This window comes from Manis javanica, chromosome 1 (assembly GCF_040802235.1).
Source record: "Manis javanica isolate MJ-LG chromosome 1, MJ_LKY, whole genome shotgun sequence".
Taxonomy (NCBI): Eukaryota; Metazoa; Chordata; class Mammalia; order Pholidota; family Manidae; genus Manis; species Manis javanica.
The window spans coordinates 124,073,975-124,090,134 of NC_133156.1; the positions used below are offsets into that span (position 1 = coordinate 124,073,975).

At 44.1% G+C, this 16,160-nt stretch overlaps 1 long non-coding RNA gene across 1 annotated transcript; it reads right to left on the minus strand.

The window, feature by feature from the left end:
* Positions 1-664: 664 nt before the first annotated feature.
* LOC140848945 (uncharacterized) lies at positions 665-2,029 on the minus strand. The gene is made up of 3 exons (XR_012130280.1): positions 1,531-2,029; positions 1,284-1,435; positions 665-1,078 (listed from the first exon to the last, which is right to left on the minus strand). It is a non-coding gene; the product is annotated as an uncharacterized lncRNA (long non-coding RNA).
* Positions 2,030-16,160: the final 14,131 nt, after the last annotated feature.

Sequence of the window (16,160 nt, forward strand, 5' to 3'; positions counted from 1 at the left end):
CCTCTTGGTTCTCACTGGTTCCATGAAACAAGCAGGTCCCTACTCTTTCCTTAGGGCTTCTCTGGCCATAGGACCAAGCTTAGCTTGCAAGGCAACAGGCCAGAAATTCCAGGGAGTTCATATGCTAGGGGGTAGCCCTCAGCAAATGCAGGATGGGAGCTGGTAGGTAAGTACCCAGTTTCCTTGCTTGCCCCTTGGGTTAGATGCCTTGAAGCATGTTCTGTACAGTTTTCCAAGGAATGTCCTCAGAACAGAACCCCAGACACCCCTAGGTAGCCTGCTCCTTAATGTTCACTGTGTCATCTGTCTGCCCTTTCCTACACCACTTCCCCACTCCCTTCCTGGTGCTTCCTGGCATTACCTCTCAAGTAAGCCACTTGCACCCAAATCCTTATCTCAGATCCAACTGCTGGGTGACCCCAAACTCAGAGTGGCCAAGCCAGGTAGTTTGACCAAGAGTCCATGCCTTCAACCACCACATGTTAATTAAAAGATTACCCCATAAACATAAAGGATGCCAAAGATAAGAAGAAGGATACAAATATCTTCAAAGGCAGTTTCAAAACCAAATTATTCTAACTCACAAGCTCTTATGGCTAAGTGTTAATTTTTTATAGAATAGTACTTCATTTGGTATCAATCTTGTTGGGAAAGTTAGTGGACACTGATTCAGATGTCTTTCTTTTCCAGTAAGGTATGAATCTATCCATTTAACATTTAAAATTTTTTTCACGTTTGAGAAAATTGTGATTGCACGATACTGAAAGAGGAGCCCCTTCCCCTCAAGAAAGATGTCAGGCAGGAGAAGCACAACTGTGTACATTCTTTAATTATTTCTACCAACTGAGTGAAATGTTACTCAGAAAGAATACAAGTTCTGGCTTCCTCTGTATCCAGAGCTTCATTAGAATCCATGTGAATTGTCTTCATCCTCAGAGGGAGGCAGAAAGATTGTCAAGCAGCAGGGAGGGACTGTGTGCTGTCTCTGCAACAGGCCTGGGAGCCTGTGGCAGTCTTCCTCCCCGTCCACCCTGTCCTCTGTCCACTTCATTCTGAAGCCTTGCAGTCCAATTGGAGTCTGAATGGGGGTAAACAAAACCACTCTGAACAGATAATGGTCTGGGAAGGGGTCTGAATGTTTCTCAGAAAGGAAGCAATTGCCAGTGAGGTACTATACCCAGAATCTGAGCATAGTGGCCTGGAGTCATGAAAACTGGCCAGACAGATCTGTGGAGGTAGCCTGGTGGAGTGGGGAAGCTCAAAGTTTCAATCCTGGGTCTTACCTTGGGTCACATCTTGGTTGTCTTCACAAACTATGTCGGCAGTGAAGTGCGGACCCCAGCTCAGGGACCAGATGGCCTGCGGGCCTGGTTTGAGTCCCAGCTCCACCACTTACTTGGTATTATCTAACTTCTCAGGGATTCAGTGCCATCATCTGTCAAAGAGGGACAGTAACAGTATCACTCAGGGTCCCAGGGAGAAACAGATGCATTTTCAAATTAGGCAGAGTTAAGGAGAGAAACTACTTACCAAATTGAGCAGAATTAGGGAAAATAACAAAGGTGCAGGGAGGCACCCCAGAGCTGGCAACATCAGGGAGCCGCTGCCACTCCTTGGCCGCGGGGTGTCACCGAATGGAAGCTGCTGCGGCTTTGCCTGTGGGAGACGCTGCACGACGGTCCCCGGGGTTCCGGTGGAGGGACACTCCCACTGCCGCAGCACAGCCCGGACCTTACTGTGCCCATTCCTGGATGTTGGTGCCTCCTGCTGGAACCCGCAGTGGCTGAACCTAACTGGAATCCAGAGGGCAAGGGAGCCAGGCTGAGGCCATCCATGAAAGCTAGCCTGTGGAGTACAGAGCAGCGGGCAGGAGGGCAGAGGATGGAGGTGGTAGACAGGGACCCTCCAGCTCCGCAACAGCAGCTACCTCAGAGTTGGGAGGATTGAGTAAGTTACTAGAAAATCTTAGAGCTCCGGAGGCACATAGTAAGCACTGTATGTCTGTTACTATTATTACATCCCTCATATTACCCTGTGCCTTTTAGCATCCGGGTTGCGACAGAATTGATGGGGCCATTTCTGCATGTGTAGTGCCAGCCTACAGAATCTACTGCCTGGAGACTCTGTGCCAAGGCCAGCTGTCTGCTCCTCATCTCTGGGGTGCTGCTCTTGCATGACAATGTCAGCCTCTACCACTGGGCCCTGTGCTGTCTCTGAGGCAGGGAGCTCAGGGACGGAGCCTCTGCTAAGCTGGTTCCATCTGGACAGCCTTTCTTTCTCACTTTATAAAGTAAATCTCTTTCAGACAGTTAAATAAAGTCAACCATACCCAGACTGAGCAGATGGTAAGCCTGCGCTTGTCTCTTCTCTCCCTATCAGTTAGGGGTCAAGGGTCAAGGGCCATCTACAGTGAGTCCCCTTCACTTACATCCAGAATTGAATCTTGCTGCCTTCCTCCTCCAGAGTTCAATAATAGAAATTACTACAATCTACTGGGGGTCTAATTATGGACCAAACAGTAGGTAAGAAGCCTTATATATTTTATGACATTTAATAACTTATAGCAACTCTGCCAAGTAGTAGGTCTCCATTTTACAGGTAAGGAAACTGAGACTTAAAGGTTTCAGCACCGCAGCGAGAAGGTGGTGGCATCAAGATTAGTCTGTCTGACTCCAAAAGTCTTTCCACCACATGATGATGTCAATGGATCCAACTTGCCTCGTGCATTCTCTTCTAAGCCTTTTCGACACTCACAAAATACATGTAAGCAGAGGAAATGGATTTTCTGTCCTTGAAAAGCTTATCATATCGGTGGAAGACAAGACTCACACAAAGGGAGCTGCTGGAAAATGATGGGTAAGTGTTTTGAATCAGGTACTAATCTGAGCATTGCAAGCTCTACATTTTGGGAGAGCTCTGGGAATGGGAAGAACACGAGGGAGAAGTAATTGAGAAATGGTTTTGATGGGGAGGAGTGCTCTGCAGAGAGAGGTAAGGAATGTCCATGGAGGAAGAAGAAGAAGATAGAAAGAAGTCCAGCCTGGAAAAGACAACTGATCTAACTAGAGGAGGGGGTATGAGGGAGCAGCAGATGATGGGGAGGTTGAAGAAGAAGGAGGAGTCCTTGAGAACTCAAGGTGGAAGCAAAGGAACTCCTGATAGCTAGGGAGAGACACAGGCAGATGATAGAGGACAGTTAAGAAGGTTTCTACTTCAGGAGGAAAGTAAGGGACTGAGGGCAAGAGTAGCTATTAAAACACACTTGTGCAAATTAACAAGGACCAAAACAAGAGAGGGAAAGTTGGAGCCTCTCTTTCAAAGAAGGACTGGCCAGAAGTGGTGAGTAAGTAGAGCGGACAAGACAAGGATGACTCCATTTGTTTCCATCATGCTCAATAAAGGGGATGGAGAGAGGATGAGGAGATGAGTCATCTATACATCCAGTTCATTTAAATAACTTGAATGGAGGCTTCCCCCAAAGGAAATGAAAACTGCCCCTCTGACCAGAGAAACAAAATTTTACAAAAAGCTCCCAGAGCACTGCTTCTGTTAGTTTAGATAACTTTGGATAAATGTTTCTCGAGTAAGAGGTGCCTCTGCTTGTCCTGAGCTGTGTGTGACTTCAGGGTTGGGAGCCAAGGAGTCTGGGAATGGGTAGAAGGAGGGGGGAGCCATGTTAAAGTGTTCTTGCTGGTCCAAAGGAGAATTCTAAGCAAATCCATTTGTTGCCTTGTTCACAATATGTCTTTACTAATCAACCAGGCAAACACGATTTACCCATTGAACAAAAGTACTGATCTTCTTTGACCCTGAGAAGGTTTTATACTCCAAACTTCCCCTGGCCTAGGTTCACTAAAATCCACTTTCCTTTTTGTTACAAGGTCTAAGGAACTGATCCCATTAGATTGCTGTCATAGTAAATTGCGAGCTCTACAGTCTTCCCATGAAGATCTTGTATTTCCTTGACATCTAGTCCTTTTGTTAATTTAGGTGCCTCCCTGCAAAACAAATAAATAAGTAAATAATAGAATAAAATAACTTTGCTTCTTCGATCAGAGGGGCAGTTTCATTTTCTTTTGGTGAAGTCACAATTTCCCAGTTGTTAAATGCATTTGATTTTGATCTTTCTAGACAACTCTTCTCCCCCTTTCCCATTTATTGAGTGCTAGATGAAAGCTGAATTTATTTGTTCATACAAGCTTTTTAGATATTTCTATTTCATATAAATTAAGGAAAACTTACTTTGCCTTGAAAACAAAGAATGTACATCAGTTCAAAGTATGCCTCGTGTCGTGTGCCGTTTCTCCCAAAGAATTTTCATGTGTGTGTGTATGTGTGCACATATTGGAAGGGGATGGTGGTGGGGAAATGCGAACGGGGCTGAGGAAGAGAAGGGGAATATGAAGTCTTCTCAGAACTGGCATCAGTCCTTGAACACATAAGTGCTCACTTTAAAATGATTGCTCTCATCTAGCCTCCATCAGACTTTTGAAGAAGCTTTGCAAGATCAGACATAAAAAGGCATTTCCTGATTAGCAGTCAGGAATACTATGTATCCACAGACATGAATCACATCCCCAGTTTGTACATTCCATTTCACAACAGGAACATGAGACGTAACCGCCCCTTACCAGCTTTGGGGAGAAGGGGGAGCTAACCAGCCATCCTCCTGAGGAATGTTGGCCTGAAAGCTGGACTCGTCTGGGCTGCATCTGAGCCCAGCACCAAGGCAAGAGAAGATTAGGAATCTGGTTGGTTTGATCCAGTCAAGAAACTCAGCTCCATGGTGAAAGGGGAAGAAAAGAGGGGCCATGGGATTTTCCCCATGTACTGGGATTTTTTGTTAGAGATCAAGAGAGCATTTTTTTTAGTTGAAGTATAGTTGACCTACGATATTATATTAGTTTCAGGGTGCACAATAGTGATTTGACAATTATATACATTATGAAATGCTCACCTCAGAGGTGTAGCTGCCATCTGTCACCATAGAAAGTTATTACAACATTATTGACTGTATTCCCCACTCTGTGTTTTCCATCCCTGTGACTGGCGTACCTTGCATCTGGGAGTTTATACCTGTTGCTCACCTTCACCTATTTCTCCCACCCACCAGCCCCTCTCCCCTATGGCAACCACCAGCTCATCTCTGTATTTTTTAGTCTATTTCTGTTTTTTGTTTGTTCAATTTTTTTGTGTTTAGATTCTACATATGAATGAAATCATAGTTTGTCTTTTCTGTCTAGCTTATTTCACGTAGCATAATGCCCTCTAAGAAATCTTGTCAAGAAAGGCAAGGTTTCATTCTTTTCCCATGTACTAGGATGTGTGAGAGCCACCTGAATTATCTAGCTGGAGTGACACACCAGGGCCCCGACCTTCCTGTCAGAAGCAGCCACCTATGCTCCCTTCCCTCCTTTCCCAAGCCGACGCGCCCTCTGCCTTTCCTACTTCGCGCAGTGGGTGGCGGAGTGGCTTCCTGTTTCCACAGGAAGAGAACGAAGAGCTCCTAACTGCACTGCAAACTTAACTTTGTTTCATGCTCACTTTATGGTTCCTTTGTTTGTACAGCCTTGCACGGTTTCCCACACAGATTTCTGATTCATTGCTTCCTAGCAACAAGTAGCTATTGCGGAGGCCTTGAGCCCCGACTTAACTGGTTTGGATTCCCTCTCCACCATTTTGGCAGGATCTCTGGGACAGTGGGCTTCCTATTGTTCCTTGCATAAGTATCCCTCTCATTTCCCCCCTCCTTCTCCTTTTTCCTTCCTTACCTATATGTTTATTGGGCATTTAGCATGTGCCTCCTGTAGACAAGTGCTGGGGACCCCACAGCTTTAGCAGAGAAGATGGACAGAGAAAATAATCATAATAAAGTAAAATAAATGTTTTGTCAGGATTAGTATGGGGAGCAATGAAAGACTTTAAGAAGCTGAAAGTTCTTTAAGGCTGGGGTGTCTCTGTGAGAGAGGGAGAGATGAGGCTGGAAAGGAAGACAGGGGCCAGAGTCAGTAAGGCATATGACAGAGGATGAACCTTGTAAGGACCACCAAGAACTCTGAGGAGACACTTAATGGTTAATATCCAGTAAGTAGTTACTATATACACTACATGTGTTTTTCATATATTATCATTTTCTCAATATCCTTTGGAGATAAGCATTACTTATTACTTTTGTTTTACAGATGAAGAAACCAAGGCTTAGAAAATGTGTTGATCAAGGTCCAAACAAGACAACAGAAGCCATCCTCATATTTGAAAAGAGGGACATTTAATCCAGGGAGCTGGTTACACAGGTGATGGAAGAGGGAAGCCGTATGGCAGTGGAAAGGCCACTGACAGATTAGCAGCAGCAGGAAGCAAGATGGAAAGGGTCATGTTATTGAAGCTCAGAGGCTAGTCACCTGGCAGAAGGTGGAACCAGGAGGCAACACTGAAAGCAGAGAAGGATGTGCACAGACAAGGCTCTGCCTTCCAGCACCTGATATGTACCAGTGTCCTTACTGGCTGAGGGCCTGGGGAATGCAGCTCCCTGTGATACACAGAAGAGAAGAGGAGGGACTTTGCGTTAGTTTTGGGTCCCCACAGGAATCAGATGGCACAAAAAAAGTAGGATAATTTGAGGAGGGTTTATTTACCAAGGGCTTAATTACAACAGGATTGGGAGGAATAGGGGACCCGCAGGGATAGTGCCAAAGACCCCAGGGCTAGGCATCAGCAGAGAGGTTACCATTCCTGAGGCCAGAGGGACAAGGGAAAGGAGAGGTTACCAGAGCCTGGAGGAAACGGAGTGCTGTAGGGCAGGCCCGTGGGGGAAGGGTGGTGATGGGGAAAGGGTGGTGATGTTTTGTCAAGCGCCACAGCCACAAACTCCCAAGGAAGGGAGAGAACTTCTACTCTTCACTTCTTTTTATGAGATAGCTTTTTCACTGAACAAACTCTCAAAAGGAAGCCCAAGGGCACAGGAGCCCTATGGAGTACCATTTATAACTTCCATTTTGGAGACAAGTAAACAAGATTCAGACAGTTTAGGTGATTTTTCCAGTTTGTAGAGCTGGATATTGAACCTAGACGCATGTGACTCCAAACCTGTATTTGTTAACCACTATACTAGATCCTTTGTTTATAGGACAATTTATTGTTTTAACCTTCAACTCTGATACTTTAACTCTTTGCCCACCTGCCTCATGACAGAGTCCAATTTGCACAGAACCTCAGAACCTTCTACATCCTGGGATGACATCCTGCTGTTTGGATCCTGCCCTCCAACATTACCTTGGTTCTCCCTGTCTTGTAACTGAATATCGGTTCACTATTTAATACCACTTTATTACTAACATTTCCTGTGGGAACTGGACAGTTCTTTTTTTTTTTTGAATCAAGGGTGTGGTGCATACAAGTCATAGGGTTCCCAGGTATCCATCCAGATACCGTGATGTGAAAGTGTCGTCCTGCCAGATGTAGGTGTATGTAGCTGCAACCATCAGGCAGAACGATTAACCTTAAGAAACTCAAAGATGAAAAACTATATATTTAAGGCATTTGTTGTTGCATTACTTATCACAGTAAACTATTTGGAGCTGCCCAAGTGTCCAATACCAGGAAAGTTGCTGGAATGAGCGGCACCCATTAAATAATGGGCAGGGGGAGCTTTAAGCTTTCCATTGCCGATTTCTGCATTCTGATGACATTTAGGGGATATTTCTCGACAAAGCTCTTAGGGGGTGCATTTTTGGTAAGAAGGAACAAAAGGTTAAAAACTTCTCTTCACACTCTTGGCCTTAGGTAACTGGGGTATCAGGCAAGCTGGGAGCTGTTTCCTCTCAGGAGGACTCCCTGTCTTGGGAAGGCTTAGCGGGACCAATGTAGAGCCCAAGGGAAGGAGGAAGTGTTTCAGGGGACTCTGCTGTGGCCTGAAGGACAAGGTTTTCTTTGGGATATATTTAGATACTTCTTTTTACTACCAGATTGATGAGACCTGGAGGCTTGAGAAAAAGGGTATGTCCTAGGAAAAAAATGGCCAAGAACACTTGATTTCCTTTAGTATAGCCTTAAAGGGATTGAAAGTATCCTTATGACTCACACACATCCAGCTCAGCTCACCCCAAATCAGGGTCTGAGGCCAACACCATAGGAATAATACTAAGAAAGGATTCCTTTGCCCACAGTGGCTCATCTCAGTACCTTCCTAGAGCACAGTTCTCAAGGCATGATCCACAGACCCTTGGTGGTCTCTGGGACCCTTCAGAAGATTTGCAAGCTCAAACCATCTTCATGATAATAATAATATATTATTGGTATTTATTTTAGTGATGTAGCAAAAGCAGTAGTGAATTAAACTGCTGGCACCATAACATGAATTAAAATATTGGCTTTATGCCTTAATACATTGTGTTATTAAAGCTGGATGTTTGTTACCACCACACACTCACAATTATTTCAAAAAGTAAATTCCATATAAGAACATCTTTTTAATATTCTGTGTGGTGAAATGGCAAGTACACATAAAGCATTTCTGCAGCAAACCTAAGTACACTGCATGTCATAAAAAAACACTTGTGCAATTGTTTGAGTTACAAGCTAAACTAACTGCATTTTTCACAGAACACCATTTTTATTTGACAGAATGACTGACAAACTATAGCTATTCAGATTAGAGTATTTGGCAGACATTTTTAAAAAAATGAATAAAATGACTGTTAGTTCAAGAAAAACAACTGATAACCATGTGCTGCTAATGATACAAATTGAAGCTTTTAAGCAAAATAAAAAAAGAAAAAACGATTTTTGGAAAACTTATATCCACACTATGAGCTTAAGAGCTTCTCAATACTTGAAGACTTTTCTGATGAGTTCAATGGTGATATGAACAAATGTGATTTTAAAAATACTTTATAATAAAATGTGTCAACATTAGGGAGCTCTGTATTACTCAGTGAACCACTATCTTCCAAATGACCATTGCATGATGTTTCAAAATGCTGCATGAGTAAAAGATCCATTCCAAGTAAAAGATAGACAAATACATTTTAATGTAATAGATATAAAAAGTTCATTGATAATGTTTCAGATTCCACATTACAACTAATCTGTAATAAACTTCTACTTGTCAGGTTTTGGGTAGTAACAAAGAACATCCACAATTATTTGAAAAGGCTATTAAAATACTCCCTTTTCCAATTATACATCGGTATGAGTCTGGACTTTCTTCAGATACTGCAACCAAAGCCACATATTACAAGCAATTATGAGAATCCAGATGTCTCTTGTTAAGCCAGACTGAGAAGAAGAAATTTGCAAGAATGCAAAACAATGCCAGGCTGGTCACTGAATTTTTCTTTGTTTTGAAAAGTATAGTTACTTTTTCATAAAAATATGTTATTTGTAATTGAATGTAATGGAAATGTAATTATTACTTTGAAAGAACATATAAATAAGTATATTTTTTAATTTCAAAGTTTTAATTTCTAATCCAGTAAATATCAATACATATATAACCCACACAAACAAAATTCTCTAAGGTCCTCAGTGATTTTTATGAGTGTGAAGAGGTCACAAAACTAACGGTTCACTTGGTGAACACAGGATGGGGTGGCAGTGACAGCAAGGTGCGGCTGGTTGATATTTTAGGGATTTTCTCTAGTGTTCCCTCACCCTTTATCTTTTAAAGAATATAATACAGGCGTTAATAACTAGCCATATGAAGATTTTAAGCATTCCTTTAAAAAGAAGAAAAAAATCTAAAAGCATAATGCAAACCTGTGCAAGGAGTATGACTATAATGGCATGATAAAGTATGTACATGTGGGGACTGGAAGGTGGCTTTGAAAAATGAGAGCCTTAAGTTAGGATATTCTCAATGAATTTGCTTTGATGTTGTTATAATAATGTTTTAACAATTTTTAAAAGTCAAATTAAAAACACTCATATAAACCGCAACATCATCTTTCCAGAAGATTTGAAACATAAGAATTCTCGAAGTTTCCACCCCATTGCTTGTTAACCAAACTGTTAACTTGGTGGGGCCAGGAAAGTCCCAAGCTATTTTGCAAGAAGGCAAATTTCAGCTCTTGGACTGTCCTAAATGCAATGTTTTGGGGACTGTTTCTCTCCCCATCTCTTGAGGAAGTTAACGGATTGCACAGTGGGCTCTTGGGGCTGAGGACTGAGTTAAGTCTCTGAACATGGCTACTGGGCAGGAAGCAGTTAGCACCTGGCTTTGTTTTTAGTGCTCCAATCAGCTGTTCCCCCATGGCTGGGAAGAGAGCTGGGCCACTTCCACCAGCGGTGGGGAGCAGAGTTATACGAAGTTGGCTGCCAGACAGTTTCAGTGGCTGCAGGCTTCTGTACACATAGACTAAAGAGCAGGAAGGGCAGGCAGCACTGCAAGCCACCAGGCAAACGGCTGGCTGCCCTCTGGCAGTAATGCCCCCTAGGGTGATGGCACTGAGAGAGCAAACACCTTTCCCCAAGCCAGTAAGAACACCTGAGCCATGAGGGTGTCAGTGTCCTGTCTGCGCTGCCTTAGGAGACGAGGCTGCTTATGATTTTTGCTTATAGAAATGATGCACTTTTTCTTTCATTTCAAGTGTGTCATTCATTCATTCAACATCCTGAGTGCTTACTATGGGTTGTTTGTTGCATGGTCCAGGAATATAGGTATGAACAAAACAGACAATAATCTCATTTTCATGGAGTTAACATTCTAGAGAAGAGATAGAAAAACACTAAAATAAATAACTGGATAGTATATTGGGTGGTGATACATACCATGTACTCAGAGTGAAAGAGAAAGGAGTGAGGTGACTCCTGGGATTAGGAAGAAAGGTAGGGTTATTTGGATGGGGGGCCCGAGAAACAGTTGAGGGTTGGGGGGTAACTCTTGTGGCCATATTAACTCTTTTGTCATTGCCCCTCATCCTTACTGCCATCACTTTAGCATGGCCTTGTCCCTTCAAGACCAGACCATGGCAACTAAGGTCTCCCCAGGTTTCTCTGAACCCAGCCCCTCCCTTTCGGCACAGCTGGCCTTCTCGCTCTTTGTCTGCTGGGGCTCTTGCTTTTCTTCCTTGAATTCTTCCACCCCATCCTCTCTACCTAAGTCTGGCTTACCTTTTATGGCCAAATCCAAGCACCACCTCCTTCAAAATATTCCTTCTCTTCTGAATTTTAGTACAAGTTCCAATACCAGATCACTCATTTGGTTTTTAGTATGTTATTTGTTCTTTCTCTTAAAAGTGTGTTAATTTTCCTCTGCTGTTCCCTGAACCCACCTGACAGGGCCCCGAAGATGCCGACAGCATTGGACGCTGCAGGCTGTATGTTCCGGGACTTTAGCAAGGCAGGGTGGGGACTAGGAGGGGCCCTTAGGGGACAGGGACAAATAGGAAAATGGCACACACCTTGTGGGGGCTCAGGACTGGCTCTGCACAGCACCTAATTTATGCTAAATTCCACGGAGACGGCCAGGCCCATTTACAAAGGACTGATAGTGTCTGGGGGATTTTTTTTGCTGGGGAATAATTTAAGGTCATTTTCTCTGGTGTTTAAACTTGTTCAGAGTTGGAGACAGCTGAGCAGCAGCCTTTGGGGTAATTGGCCACCTGCCTCATTTCCCACCTGCTTTGTTCTGTCCTCAGTCCAGTTTTGTGGCTGAACAGAGGCAGACCCGTCCCTATGGAGTTTATTCTAGGCCATTCCTCTGTGTCTATGGAGGGCTAGAGTGCACTCTTTCATTGGTTCTGGTGGCCCACCCCTGCCTATTGGTATATTGATATTATTTATCCCCCAGGGTCTAACCTTATAGGTCTTCTCCTCATGGTCTTGGTGGGGCCTGGAACTATTTATTTGTCCCTTTTTGGTCAGACTGAGTAATAAAATTATGCATGCCAATGTTAGAGGTGATTGACATCTTGGCTCAAATAGATTGATTTGTATTAAACAGCTAGGTGCAGAGCAGGGTCCTGGGGTCTTCCCCTTCTCTTTTCTTTCCCTTCTCTAAATGTTTGCTCAGGTACATCTTGCAGGAGGTGGGGAAAGGGGCACTGCAGAGCTGTGAATCGGCCCCCAGGGCCCTCTGGAATTCAGGACAGAGGCAGGAGTGATGTGGCCACCCACACGATGTGCCAAGGACTACCGGCAGCCACCAGAAGTTGGAAAGAAGCAAGAATCGGATTCTCTCCTGGAAGCTACAGACACCTTGATTTTAGCCCTCCATCTAAGGTGGTCATTTCCCACCTGAGCTGGTGCCCAGAATGTAAGATAATAAATTTGTGTTGTTAAGTCCCCCGGTGTGTGGTATGCTGTTACAGCAGCTATAGGAAATGAGTGCAGCCCCTCAGCACACCCCAATTATGGGCCCTTCAAGGAGGCCTGTTACCTGAGCATCCAAAGTCATTCAAGATGTGGCCTGGGAGTGCTTGGACTCGGCGTGGACATGCCAGGCCAGACAGACAAATACCTTTGCTTCAGGACAGATTTACAGTCCCAGAGGAGGGCCAGCCAGGGGTGAACCTGAAGCCTCATTTATCCCAGGGAGGCTTTGGCTGCAGCTTTTCACCTGAGATGGCCATTTTTCCCCTTGCTCTCCCTCCTTGTCCTCTGAGAGCACAAGAAGGAACCTCTCATCCAATAGAGCAGCTGGCCAGAGCCAGCTACATAATGTCGAGGATCCAGCACAAAATGAAATTGCAGAGCCCCTCCTTTCCAATTTGGTAAGAATGTCAAGATGGCGACAGCCATGCATTTGCCAAGGTGGGCCTTTCTGAGGGTGGTCCCCGTGCACCCCATAAAGGGGCCTCTGCTTCTGGCCTCTCTTTACATCTTTGTGTAAAGACGTATACTACATCTTACTACACACTTACCAATACACTTACCTCTTAGTGAAAAGTCCATTAAGGAAGAAAACATCCTTAGTGGACTTCTACCTCCAACACCAGTTTTCTTTCTGCAGTACATGAAAGTTTTGGGAAAAGCTGTTTCCTTTTGGTTCTTCTTCTCTTTCATGATGATACACTGCTCCCCAAGTCGCCAGGCCAGAAATAGGGCCTGCGTGAAGAGTGATGTGAAATGCTCTCAGGATCCTGCTGATAACTCCAATGTTTCAAAACAAATGACAGCTATAAAGAAAGTTATGGCCTATTAAAAATCCCCAACCGCAGCATCAGCCACAGGACAGAGGGTGTCATTTTAGAGAAACTCTGTAATGCACAAGGGTGAACCTGCCCTCTTGCAAGTTCATGGTGGCCCAGTGCCTCAGGTAAGGCTGGGATGTTTCCCAGATTCCATTACATGACACTTGTCCTTAGATAAGTACAATTGACCTTTGAACAACATGGGTTTGAACTGCATAGGTCCACTTATATGCAAATTTTAAAAAATAAATATATTGGAAAAATTTTTTGGAGATTGGTGACAATTTGAAAAACCATTTTCTTTTATCTTACTTTATTGTAAGAATACAGTATATAGTACATATAACATACAAAATATGAGTTAATTGACTGTTTTTGTTATTGCTAAGGCTTCCAGTCAACAGTAGACAGTAAGTACTTATGTTTTGGCAGAGCCAAGAGTTATATGCGGATTTTATACTACATCCCTACCTTCTGTGGTCTTCAATGGTTAACTGTAGTTCTATGTCCCTGGTTCTGGCTCCACAGATTGTGAAAGGCTTATGAGCTGGAAACTGAACTTGTCATTCTTTTTTGGTAAGATTCACCAGTCAGTAGAAGAGGTACATAAAATCTGTTAACTGGTTGTCTGATCAGTGGCTCTATGACACATCTGTTTAGAGGTGATACCTTCATTGGCTAGGTTTGCCATTAGCTGTGATGGGAGGTGACCTGCAATGACCCAGATACTATGCATAACTAGTTTATTTTAAGAAAGTCAATGATCTTAGAATATTATAGCTGGAAAGTCTTCATTTTCCTGATGAGGAAAGGGTCTAGGTGTTGGCAAGGATTTTTCCTGGTCTAGCGAGGTTGTCCCCACCATTGGCCTCTTCTCTTGCCCTTTTCCTTCTGTGAACTATGATGCCAGCCGCTCAGGCTCATGCTAACCTCTCTCAAGTCCTGGACCACCTCTCACAGGGAAGCCCAGCTACCACGGTGGCAAATGGGACACCAGTCTTCTCCAAGTTACAGGCTGTGCCTACCCTGAATGTATGAACTGTAAGAGAAGCCAGAAATTCTGGGAAAGGAAAGGAAGAAGCTATGACATACAAGAAGAGCTCAAGGGCAGCATCCTGTGGAGGAAGTCCCTGGCCAGGCTGCCTGCCAAGGATACGCTTCCCAGTGACTACAAGGTCACACAGCATGAGATTTCACTAATTACACATCCATTTGTGCCAACTCAGATTCTCTTTTGAAAGTACAGGTCCTCTGGGAGAGAGTGAAAGGTCTCCATCAGTCCCAGGTTGGAGGCAAGAACATTGAGCTCATTTTGCCCACCTGCGATGGGGTGTTCCTGGAGAAGGGAACTTCTAGGCAGGTAGGGAGCAAATTTGAAGGTGGGAATCTTTTATGGTGTGACCCTTAAAACATGGGAATAAAGCATTGATAAAGCATTTGATAAGAAGTCTATCATCATTGTGTGCCTCAAAACTTATTACTGTTAGAGGTGAATCACTTGAAAATCTTGGAGACCAGTGGTTTTTTGGATGGGCTTGCCAAACATGAAGAATGTGTTTTTCTGCTTAGAATAGAAGTTGATCCATTTGAGCAGAAAAAGTCTACTTTTCCAGGTACTTTATTTGTCACCCCATTATTTCTTTACAGCATCATGATGACTGTGGATGGTCCCCTTTTTTGTAGATGAGGCCAAGGCTTGCTGAGGCCTCCCAGTGTGTAGGGACAGAAGGGAGCAGGACTTGATTCCTTAGATTCTGATCAATGTCCTTGACACTCCCTCCCACAACCGCACAACAGTTTATGGTTTCTGACCAGTCTGTCTCTCCCTACAAAGTCCTCTCTCTTTAAAATATGAGATGAAAAAGTCAGATCTGCTAGTTTCAGTTCATAGCTCATTTCTTTCAAAGGCACCACCATTCTGGGTTCCATGAGGACCCCAAGATGCCAGGCCTCAGCTTCATGAAAGGTTTAGAGGGCTGGTCTCCAGCCCTATGTGCAAGCAGACACATTGCCTCAAAGCCCCCAGAGCAGGATCACTTTGTTGCAGTTTATGTCTCCATACTTTTCGTCCAGTTGTTTCTGCTCACCAGTCCACAAAGTCCAGGTCTAGACCTCCCCCAAAGACTCTCTATTTTTATTTTTTATGAAACAGAAGAAACCCCAATGAAGCCAACCCTTTCAAGAAATACCCTGGATGGAAAAAGTCCCTAGTCTCTCTACCAACCCTAGAGAGAACCAGTGAAGGGTATGGGGGATAGGGACAGAGAGGAGGAAAACAGAAAGGCAAATAGGGAAGCCAAATCTAAGAGCTGAATTTTAACATCAAGGCCTGGTGAAGAAGCACGACCCTATGAGCCAGTGGCACCTTTCTGATGAATCAGCCAGTCTGACCATAAAGGCAATATATTTTTGTGCATTAACTTTTTAACCTGGTAGGTGTCATTTACAAAATCAGCCGTCCAGGGAACTCATGCTGAAGTTAATTGGAAGGCCTGCCACAAGTGCTTAATTCCAAGAGAGTGCATCAGTGTGGCAATTAAGGAGAACGACTCACTGAGAAACTCTGTGGTCAGCGTGAGTAGATGCAGGCCTCCCAGCCCGCTGAGGACTGACCACAAGAGCATATGGAGATGGAGCTGGCTGCTGCCCTCAAGTGAACCCTCTGCCTCCTAATCCACCAGCAAAACTTCCTTCTTTTGCACTTAGAAGGCATTTTTGATACTTTAGGCTCCAAATGAACATCCCACAACCCTTCAAGGACCACATTTTACATGCTTCTCAAGCAGTGCCTATACTTTGAGTTTATATTTTAGGAAGTGTTATCAGAAATGGAGCCCAGGGTAATGCCTGGGCATGGGGACAAACTGGGGCAACTAAGAGATGGACAAAAGGAATTGCAAATGAGGCTGAAAGAGGAAAGGTGTGCTGTCAATGGGCAGGAGGACCAGGAATGAGGCCTTGTCAGGGCGAACTGCTGGGGGGAACTTAACTTCATTTGTGCCATTGAAGCCTTTGCAGCCTGGTGAAGCC